The sequence below is a fragment of the Acanthopagrus latus genome, unplaced genomic scaffold (genome assembly GCF_904848185.1).
Source record: "Acanthopagrus latus isolate v.2019 unplaced genomic scaffold, fAcaLat1.1, whole genome shotgun sequence".
Classification (NCBI taxonomy): domain Eukaryota; kingdom Metazoa; phylum Chordata; class Actinopteri; order Spariformes; family Sparidae; genus Acanthopagrus; species Acanthopagrus latus.
This window is the reverse complement of record NW_023504088.1, coordinates 117666-128985: the sequence shown is the minus strand read 5'-3', so window position 1 is coordinate 128985 and position 11320 is coordinate 117666. Positions and strand designations below refer to the sequence as shown.

The following is an 11320-nucleotide window of genomic DNA, read 5'->3' as shown; positions in this document are numbered from 1 at the left end:
GAAAACATTGCGATCACCCTGCTCATCAATCCCAGTCATGTATATGCATGTTCATTTTGATGCCTGTCGATGCCTGTCCAAAAAACGCAACTGTCAATAAATCTTCCAAAAGTGCACGTTGTTGGGCTAACTCTTTGTCGTGAATCTTTGTTTCTTTTTTTTAATCATTATCACTGTTTTAGGCCTACAGTGATTCTGATATTCTCAGATGTAAAATGTTCAGCCTACACACAGAATTGTATCTGTTTTCATCAAGTTGTGATTAATTGAATGATGCCGAGTTAACAGCATTGTATTTTATGCTCAAGCCTGGGTGTTGATTGCTGTATGTCGCTGAGGATAAAAATGTAATATTGTCCACAATGTTGACATGTTGGATTTGTTTTCTGCTGTAACACAGGGCTGGTGTGTTGCCCATGGGTTGATTTGGTGGTTGTAAATGATGACCAGTGGGGAACACAGCCAACCTTCTAAAACGTTACCCCTTGAGAAGAGTGAGATACATGTCTGGGCTTTCCTATGAACCATGGTCGACGGTCGCTCCAGGTGTTTGTGTCACAGGTTGATCTGGTCGCCTCACGCGTTGCCACAGCTGACTGACCTCACACTGAGTTGGGGCTGGATGTCAACATATTCTGCAGACTATTTGATGAGCAGGCTGTATGACAGTATATACAGTTTTCACATCGACTTGGCTTCAGCTTAATAACGATTTATGCGGCTGGGAACGATGGCTTTCATTCAGTAACCATTTGAACGTGGTGTGGAATGAAAGAAATACTCGATGGTAACAGGTGTCACAAGTTAACCTTGACGCTGCGCACTCAATGCCACAACTGACAGTGGTGTCCACACAGCTCTCGAGCCGCTCGGCGTGAAAAAATGCCTCAGACTGGTCCACCCATGAGTTATTTGTGAGTACAGACATTCACGACAAAGAGTGAGCCCGACAGCATGCACTTTTGGAAGATTTATTGACAGTTGCATTTTTTTGGACAGGCATCGACACAGTCACCTACACTGTCACTGTGCTCCGTAGAGCTCGTCTAACAGTTGTTCGCAGGTTGCAGTCCTGGCATCTCTGTGTGGAATAGTAGTGTTCAAGCCACGTCAAAATGAACATACATATACATGACTTGGATTGATGAGCAGGGTGATCGCAATGTTTTTCCTGGTTAGCGGACATGTCCGAGGACCCCTCTCCAGACGGGATTGTCAAACCACACCTCCCAAGACGATTCTCACCCGACTGGCCAATAAGAACGTGGCCCCGCCCATGACATTATTTTCACAGGGAGAGCAAAATCTTGACAGGAGAGCAAGAATTGCATCGGGAGCAAAGACTTAGGTTTTGAGGGAGAGAGAGAAGAAAATCATTTGAGAGAAACACTTTTTTTTTTGGAAAGAGAGAGAAAAAACAAATGTTTTTCACCCTGATAGCAAAAAAATATATATTGATAGTAAAAAGATTTTTTTTTCTCAGAAATATTTTAAAAATTTCAACAACTTTAACAAAACACCTGTAATTTCCAGGGGCCAACCATCTTGGATGTCCTCTTTCTGGTGCCAGTGATCAGTTGTTTACACGCATTATGCATTATTACAATATTGTCTGTCAGGCTTGGTTATGTTCTTTGGAAGACTGGAGTCAAAGTGGATTCTAGTCTCTCACAGCCAAATAGGTGCTGTAGGTCACTGATGATCCGTGAACGGAGAATGAGCTTGGGTGCGGCATCAGCTAATATATTTGACTCTGTCCTCTAGACACGGGGACACTACAGAGGCTTAGTATAATCAGTGTTTTGGGGGGGGACAGGCAAAAAAACTCTTGATGTGCAATTAGAGCATCTGGGACAAGAAACTGTGGCAGCAGATGTGTTGGGTTAGCTCTGGAGTATTTTTACTCCAGCACAGACACTGGTCTTTGGACCTTTATTGGTTCATAGCTTCAGCTGTGTTACAATGGAAACATCCCTCTCCACAGTCAAAGCTGATATGAGTAACCTTGCAAGAACAAGAAGAACAGTTTAAGGGAGTGAGTGATTTGGTGGGGCATTTCCTTTTCTGTTTGCCCACCATTCTGATTTCTGTTTGTGATCAATTTGCAGATGCAGTGGTACGATTGGAGCCATCATGACCTGCCCCCTGAGGTGTTGAAGACACGGTTGCAGTCCTCCTGGCGTCACGCTAAGACCCGTCTTCCAGGCCCAGCTCGGCGCCTTAAGTCGCACCAGGGTTATCCGACCGGGGACTGTTACACCTGGGCCGCTGCAGGTCCTACGGTAAGATGTTTGTTTATGTGGGCTGTCTGTCAGGGTATTTTTCTTAAATAACAAAGTGTTCCTCACAGATGGTACACAGTTTAACAGGTAACCCTTTTGGGAGGAGCATGACTGTCAGTTTGTGACTTTTGTAATTACATAATTATAGCCTAAAGATTTTCGCTTTAACAAAATACAACAAAAACAAATTTGTAAAAAACACACACTTTGCTAGGAATGATTGTATAAAGCCCTGCGCAGTTCTTGTGCTTTGGTCCTTTTAAAGTACTTCAGAGAGCCTTTCATTTGCGTTTTGTCTTCATAGTCTTGAAAATAATGCCTCTAATCCTGTCTCTCATTAAGCGAGGATTAAGCTCACAGTATCCTGGTGGTATTTAGTGACTTTAACCAGCTGTTTGTGATGACATACAACGTGTTTTTCTTTCAGGCTTTAAGATACACATGAAATGTTTTGGTGTCTGTAAAAACAGAGCTTGTATGAGTTTGGTTAGGTTAGGGAAGACTACAGACAGGCTCAGTGTGCCAAGGAGAAAGTGTGATGTAACACTGACTGGGGACAAAGACTGGTCTGGACTAGTGTCTGTTGTATCTTTACAGAAAAACAGTTACACTGCCTGCGGAGATTCTGACATTGGAGAACAATATTTCCTTGTTAATTAAGGTCTTATGCCTGTATTGCAGCTGCCTTGTCGGATACAGATTGATTTTTCAGAGCTGCTTAGGAACTATCTTTTCATTTACAGGTTTTAAACTAAAATAAGTCTTTTCTGGAGGTTGATATTGGATGCTGCTTTGACATGAAAAGAGGTCATTCTTGTACTCATTGCCCTAAATGACTTGGGGAGAATCCTTCCAAAGACCTTTGCTGTAAAATATATGTAGACTGAGGTCAACATGTACAGTGGTGGTGTAAATTAATACATCTGTAAATGTGTTGGTGTTCTTTAAAACAAAAATTGATGGCTGTTTTTAAATTTTGTTTTAGATCAATCCTTGAAAAAGAGGGACCAAGATCACTTTTCCGTGGCCTTGGGCCGAACCTCGTTGGCGTCGCCCCCTCAAGGTACAGTGAAAACAGTGCGCACATGTTTTAGTGGCTCAGTTGTGTCTATGTTGTCATTACCCAGAGCAGCTTTGCTTAATAAAGAGCTGGATCTATGTTGCAATCTCTGTGTTAATGATACCTTCCTGTTGGTGTACAGGTTATTGACAAAACACAAAGAAGTCTTTTTGTAGCCACAAACAACAGATGAACCAGTGGTCAGGAAGTAGGGAATGATAAGGATTTTTTATTTTTTTTTTTTTAATGGCTGGTAAATGAGTCGGCATTATGAAATCAGTCAACCTTTATTTACACCTGAGTAATCCTACTATATAAATAAAATATTTGGAAGTAGGATAAAAACAGTCATGGTAAAGCCGAAATAATGTGAATGGTAACACAGTACAGATATTTAGATAATAACAGCAACCAGCATTTGAATGTAACTAAATACATTTTTCATGTACTTGTACTGGAGTATTTTAATTTTCTGCTGCTTATATTTCCACTCCACTACATTTATTGGATACCTTTGGTTACTAGCTACTTTGCCATTTCAGATTACTGACTGTCGATAAGCAGGTAGATGGTGTTGTGGGCTGCTCTAAGAGATCGAAGGCAAAATATTTTCAAATGTATATTATTTGCAATCAGACAAAAAAATAAACCCTTCTGATTACCTTAGAAGATGCTAGATATTGATGCCTGTAATTGATCAGTCCATACTGAGACGGTCACAAAGTAAGGCAGACTGATGATTTCTCAGGCTACTAACCAAAGAGAACACAGGAGGAAGTTCTGTTTATATTTTTCATTGTAATGGTAGAAGGCATTTACTCACTGTATATACAGGAAGCTGTTGTCATTGCAACAACTTCTGGGCAGACCTCCCTAGCTTTACAGAGTATTGTGTGTCTGCTTTTATGTTTGTGTAGACCACAACATCTGTCAGTGTTAGCAGGCCTCCATATTTGTATTTAATTGACTATTTTCATTACATGAGACAAATAAGGCACTGTGTTTTGGAGGAGGTTTGAGTTTCAACAGCTGGGAAATAATTGATCTGAACCTTAACACAAGTCATCATGAAAGGTCAGTTTTATTTGGATTTAATGTCGATGTCATCTTGTTCCATTCTTGGTGTCAATAAACGATCAGTACTTTGCCCTGTTCCCTCAGGCTTCATTGTGGTGGAAGTCAATGTAAGATGAACAATACTAATGGTTTTCCCACCAAATGTTGAGCAGATGTTGAGACTGAAAAAGGTCACCAATTGCGTATAATTCCCCATGGTTAATGAGTAGCTGCAGCATGATCCTCTGCTCAGTCATTCCATTGCCCCTCTGTTTCACTGGCCAACTTGGACCGGCTCACATTCAGAGCAGCTCTGTCGGCATCTGTGATGCTTATTCAGCCCATTCTGGTGCAGTGACAGTTTGTTCCAAAAGCCAAATGGAGAGAGCTGGCAGCGGGGAAACAGACCGCTGGATACACTGTCAAAGGGCAACACCAGTCCAGACGGAATGATTTACATAATTGCCCAGCTGCTATAAAACCGCAGCCAGATTTATGCACTTTGTGTCAAAATCTTTACACCTGCCTCTGTAGAGTCCTCACCAGTCTGTTCTATGTGTTTCAGAGCCATTTACTTCGCTGCATACTCGAAATCCAAAGAGACGTTCAATGAGATGTTTGTCCCCAACAGTGGTCTGGTGCACATGTCCTCTGCTGGTGTTGCAGGTGAGCAAAAACAATCGAGTGCCCTGAAAAAAGATGAATTCCTATAATGTTCTGTCTAACCTGTGGATGAAATAACACAATGCCAACATGATCCTCTGTATAGTCTAAAAAAATGAACATTAAATCCTTTGTGAATATTATAATCATTTCGTATGAAGTAGAAGTATTTTTCAGATGCTGATCCTGCTGTAATTTCTTTCAGTGAATCTGAGTGGACAAGCACTTGAATCCAAATTCAGTATGCATTACATTGAGGGCATGAAATGGATCTTATGTCACTATAAAGTGTAAAACTGAATGTGCCTCCTCAGCTTTCATTACCAACTCTCTGATGAACCCCATCTGGATGGTGAAGACCAGGATGCAGCTGGAGAAAAAGTATGTGCACTCGTAATTTCACCTGCCCTCTGTGTACTTAGAGTTCGGTTGTAAAGGCAGACTTAATCAAAGTCAAAACTGGCCCCTCCTCCTTCCCTCAGCACTGATCCTTGCACCCTGTTATTGGCTCAGAGCTCCACACCCACTGCCAAAAGGTTGATGCTCAGACATGTCCAAAAAAACAGCGAATTATAACAAAGTTGTTATTTTTATAACGAAAAGGATTAGAAAATCCTACTCCTTCTGCCTTTAAGATCTGTATAAAACAAACTGACTTATTTTAGGGACTTGGCAGGTGAGAATGTCCACCACATACTGTGACCTTTTAGCTGATGCCCCCTTCACAGCACTGACCTTGGGTTATGCTGTCCGTGAGACTGAGCATGTAACCATGTAACCATAAATACACAGTGCTGACGCAGTGTCCTGTGTGCGGAGGAAGAGTCTATATTTACCTTAGCGAGTACAGGGCAGGAGTATCATGTGAGGTCACAGAAACAAGACTTTCCACCCCTGTGTTGGAAGAACACATCCTGCAGCAGCACAAAATGGTGGCTTTACAAATGAGCGCAACAAAAAGACTAGTTATTCATTCAAACCAATCAGGAAACTGCAGGATTTCATGTGGTTCTTTACAGGAATGACCGTTCACTATCGCTAGGACAATAAACAGAAAACAAACAGGTTCCAATTTTGGTCATTTAAAGAGGAAGCAGTGCTAGAAAAGTGCGGCTTTTCTCAAAAAATGTATATCAGATCAGGTGGGATTTTGTCACTAATGAGCCCAATTTGTTCGACCTTTCAGAGCCCGAGGAGAGAAGAAGATGAATGCACTGCAGTGTGCTCGCTATGTTTACAGAATGGAAGGGGTTCGAGGCTTCTATAGAGGCCTGACTGCAGCTTATGCTGGGATCTCGGAGACCATGATCTGCTTCCTCATGTACGAGACACTGAAGAAAAACCTCGCCAAGAACCAGTTCATCTCCCTGAATGGTGAAAGTGAGAAAAGACCTTCGGACTTCCTCAGTCTGATGTTGGCAGCTGCTGTTTCAAAGGGCTGTGCGTCCTGCATAGCCTACCCACACGGTGAACACTTGCCCATTTGTTAGTTTCTTGCAACAAAACAACCTTCTGTCAGGGAGAAGTATTTATTTAAATGAGTAATCCTTTCTTTCTCCTTTTCTTTTCTCCACAGAGGTCATTCGGACAAGGCTGCGTGAGGAGGGCAGCAAGTACAAGTATTTCTTCCAGACAGGGAAGTTAATAGCAGTGGAGGAAGGCTATGCAGCTTTTTATAGAGGACTCATTCCACAGCTAATTAGACAGATCCCTAACACAGCCATCGTCCTCTCCACGTATGAACTCATTGTCCACCTGCTGGGAGACTCCAAGTAGAGAAACGCTTCAAAGTCAGGATTTTCCTGACTAACGATGGACACCACAGAAAACCCATGACACACTGGGCAACAGACTTTTGAAAATGTAGCACATACATTGACTTAATGTGGTGCAACAGAGACTGCAGCATGGAACTGAAGCAGGTTTTACTGTCATCCAAAGAGCTAAACACATTATTTTATTCAAATCTTGTCGTTAGGAGTTTATCTCATTAATTTCATCTCATCTAATTTCATTTATCTTGTTTTTGTTATTTTATGACAGTGTTTGTTCTCTTTTATCAGTGGTAAATGTACCAACACACACAGATGACTGTGCAGGTTGCCTCATTTAGATAATGATGGGTTAGTGCTGTTCCTTGCAATGTAATGACCACACAGATCATTTTGAGATTTCTGTTTCACAATGTGCTGGTATTGAACATTTGAATTACAGAGAGGTTTATCATATTTTCATTAATACATATGATTACAGGCTTATCTGTTTGTTTCCTTTGTGAAAAAGAATGTCACCTTTTGCAATATAATGAGAACTCAGATGCTTATTTGACCAGTGGCTCAATAAAATGCATCAAGAAAAGACATCAGTGGGTGGTGGACATGAACACTAAAAGACGACTCTACTAAAAGAAGAATTAACCTTTACTGGTGTATATACATATATATACAATTAACAACAATATATTAATACAATATGGTAGGAGTGAAATGTAAAAAAAAAACAGCATTAAATAGATCAAGAACAAAAACCCAAAACAAACAAACAAACAAGAAGCCCATATGGGCACTCTCTGTCTCAATTTCAATTTTCAATTTCAATTTTCAATTTCAATTTCAACGAGCTTCATTGGCATGACTGTGGTTCACAATATTGCCAAAGCAGACAGGATTACAGATTATTTTGACAATAATGATATCAATGATAACGATGATGATAATAATGATAATAACAATAAAAGCAATAATAACAACAATAATAAACAGTATATCAGGTCCTCTCTGGGCAGCCGGGTCTGTCTGTGTCTGCTGCTCTCTAAGGCCCGGCTGTGGTCGCTGAGTCTGTACAGAGTCAGTGTTTTCCTCAGTCTCGGGTCAGTTGCAGAGCTCAGATGATCTGCCATGGAGTATTGTCTGTTTAGGGTCAAATAGCATTGGAGTTTGCTTTGGGTTTTGGTTGTTGATGTCCAATAGTTGATGTAATTGTCTTTTTCTTTTGCTATAATTTGGTTGGGCTGGATGGTGTGAGGGCGGTCTTGGTGCCCGGTGCTGTTGGAGCTCAGCCTGTGGACCAGCTGGCTGGACTCCCTTCTCTGCTCTCCTCTTGGCACTGTAGGGCTTTGTAGTGCTACCATACAATACAGCTGGTTCAATTATTGATTGAAATATTTTTATCCAAATTTTGACAGGTATGTCTATGTTTGAAGATTTCTTTATAGTCCAGAAAGCTCTTCTGCCTTTTTCTCTGAGATCTTTAATGGCCAGATTGAAATTTCCCGTCGATGTGATATTTAGTCCTAAACATGTGTAGCTGTCTGTGTTTTCTAAGTCCGTAGAGTCCAGGTGGAACCTGTGGGGATTTTTCTGACTCTTTCGTCGTTTCTGGAAGACCACGACTTTTGTCTTTTCCAGGTTTACAGTCAGGGCCCAGGTCTGACAGAACTTTTACAGGTGATCTAGTTGCTTTTGTAGCGCCTCCTTTGTCGGAGCGAGCAGTATTAGATCATCTGCCAACAGTAAACATTTGACTTCTGTGTCAGAGAGGGTGAGACCAGGGATCTCTGACTCTTCCAGGGATTTGGCCAGTTCATCTATATAAATGTTGAACAGGGTGGAGCTCAGACTGCAGCCCTGCTTCACTCCTCTACTTTGGGGGAAGAAGTCTGTTTCCCTAGTTCCAATTTTGACAGCACATTGGTTATTTATATACATTGTCTTAATAATATCATAGATTTTTCCTCCAATACCTTTTTCTAGTAATTTCAGAAACAGACCATGATGCCAAATTGAGTCGAATGCTTTCTTGAAATCTACAAAACGAGAAGATTGTGTTGTTGTTCTGGTGTACGTGTTTCTGGATGAGGGTGTGGAGGGTGTAGATGTGGCTCTGTGTTGTGGTCTAAAACCGATCTGACTAATGTATAAGGTGATTTTGCTGTGATCAGATAAGGGTGTGAGGGGCTGACAGTGAATGCTCTTACACTGAAGGGCTCCAGGTCTGTAATGCTGTAGTCCACAGTGCTGTTGCCAAGAGGAGAGCTGTGAGTGTAGAGACCAAAGGAGTCTCCTCGAAGCCGACCGTTGGCGATGTACAGACCCAGTGTACAACACAACTGCAGCAGTTGCTGCCCGTTTCTGTTGACTGTTTTGTCAAAGTTGTTCCTGTTTTGGTGTGAAGGAGAGGATGCTGATCTGGCCAGGTATGTGTTTGTCTCCCTGTGCATTGATCAGATTTGATTCTGTGCCTGTTCTGGGCAAAGGTCACCACAGATCAGCACGTTTCCTTGTGTCTGGTAGAAGCTGATTTCATCTTCAAGGACGGAGAAGCTGTTTTCATTATAATAAGGGGACTCTGATGGGGGGATATGGGCTGTACACATGAATATGTCTCTTTCTGTGGAGACCACCTCTTTTTTTATTTTGATCCAAATTGAAAAATCTCCTTTTTTGATTAATTCGATTGAGTGTGTGAGGTTCATCTTGTACCAGATCAACAGCCCTCCTGAATCTCTGCCTTGGCTTAGACTTTTCAGTTTGGTAGATGGGAAAATGATTTCTCTATATTCTAAAGGACAACCAGTGGGCATGTCTACTCTATTCCAAGTCTCCTGCAAAAAAAATATCTGCATTTTCTAACTCTTTCTTAAAGTCTGGGGTCCTGCTCTTAAGGCCAAGAGCAAAAGACCTCAGACCCTGGATATTCCAACATGAGATTACAAGAGATTTAGCTGTCATTGGTTTAAAACTCAACATGTCGCATTCTGTGTTAAAATGAGACCAACTTCCAGTCCCATTGTCAACGAAGAGATCAGTTTTAGAACATTTTAGACATCAGGAGTTTGGATCTAATAATATTATAAGCCTTTAACATGGATGAATAAATAAATAAGTAAATATGTACAATAATATATAATAATAATTTAAAAAAAATAAAATGATTGAATAATAATAATAAAATAAAATGGATAAGTAAATACTCTAGGGTTGTCTGCTGTGTTTGGCCTATCAGGTGGGAGCAGAGCAGGCTGAGCATGTGCTGGATGTCTCTCAGCTGGTTGTCTGGAGGTGTAGGGGTGGGGTTGGAGGTTGGAAGGGTAGGTGGGGGGTCTGCTGCTCTTCTCACCACCTGAGCATAGCTCAGTGGGCCGGGGCGTGGCTCCTGGGGATGGTGGCGGGTTGGGGCTCCTGGGGGCAGGAGGGGCTCTGGTCGGGTGTGAGGGCGTTCATAGCTGCCCTGGTGGGGTCATCGTGTAGGGGGATGAAGATGGTGAGGTCACTGTGGGGTTTGTCCAGGTGGTCTGGATTTGGGTATGATTTTGACTCCAGTCCAGTTTTGTTCCACACATCAAAAATATAACAAAGGTTTTTACCATCTTAAGAATATAGCCCAAGTCCGCCTGTTTCTCTCTCAGGCCAGCACGGAGGTGCTGATGCATGCTTTTATCTCTTGCTGTTTAGACTATTGTAATGCCCTGCTCTCTGGCCTTCCCAAAAAGAGCATTTCGAACTTACAATTATTACAAAACTCAGCTGCACGAGTGCTGACGAGGACCAGAGGGCGGGAGCACATTTCACTGGTTTTAAAGTCACTTCATTGGCTTCCCGTGCGTTTCAGGATAGATTTTAAGGTTCTTTTACTAGTTTTTAAATGTCTTAACGGTCTTGGGCCTTCTTATTTATCTGACCTGCTTTTAGTCTGTCAGCCCCCGCGGACCCTGAGGTCCTCCGGCACCGGCCCTTTAACCACCACAGGTTAGTTCAAAAAAGCACGGGGAGGCGGCTTTCAGTTGTTATGGGCCCCGACTGTGGAACAGCCTGCCGCAGAGCCTCAGGGTTGCAGAGACTGTAGAGGTTTTTAAAAAGAGGCTCAAGACCCACCTTTTTAACCAGGCTTTTAATTGAAATTTAAATTCTTTTTAATCCCTTTTATGCCGTGCTACTCAGAGCATGTTTTTGTCCTTCATGTTTTTACTCTCTGTGCTTTTTGCTTTATTCGACTGTTTTAGTCTGTCAGTTTTTAATCTCCAGTGTTTCCTCATGGGGGCCTGCCAGACTGGGAGTTGTCTCTGGTCTGGCCGTGGGGGGTGCTGTCCCATGGACAGCTCCGGCCTGGGTGACCAGAGGGCTCTGCACCTTGGTGTGGGGCCTCCTGTCTGCCCGGGTTGGGGTGGTCTCTGTATCTGTGCTCCCTGTGGCCCTGGACAGTGATCTCTCTCAGTGTGGTTGGCCCCCCAAAGGTAGCTTCCTCCACGTCTCAGGTCTCG

At 42.3% G+C, this 11320-nt stretch overlaps 1 pseudogene; it reads left to right on the top strand.

Moving 5' to 3' along the window:
• The first annotated feature begins 1184 nt into the window (after window positions 1-1184).
• Window positions 1185-7423, top strand: LOC119016383 (annotated as a pseudogene).
• The last annotated feature ends 3897 nt before the right edge of the window (window positions 7424-11320 follow it).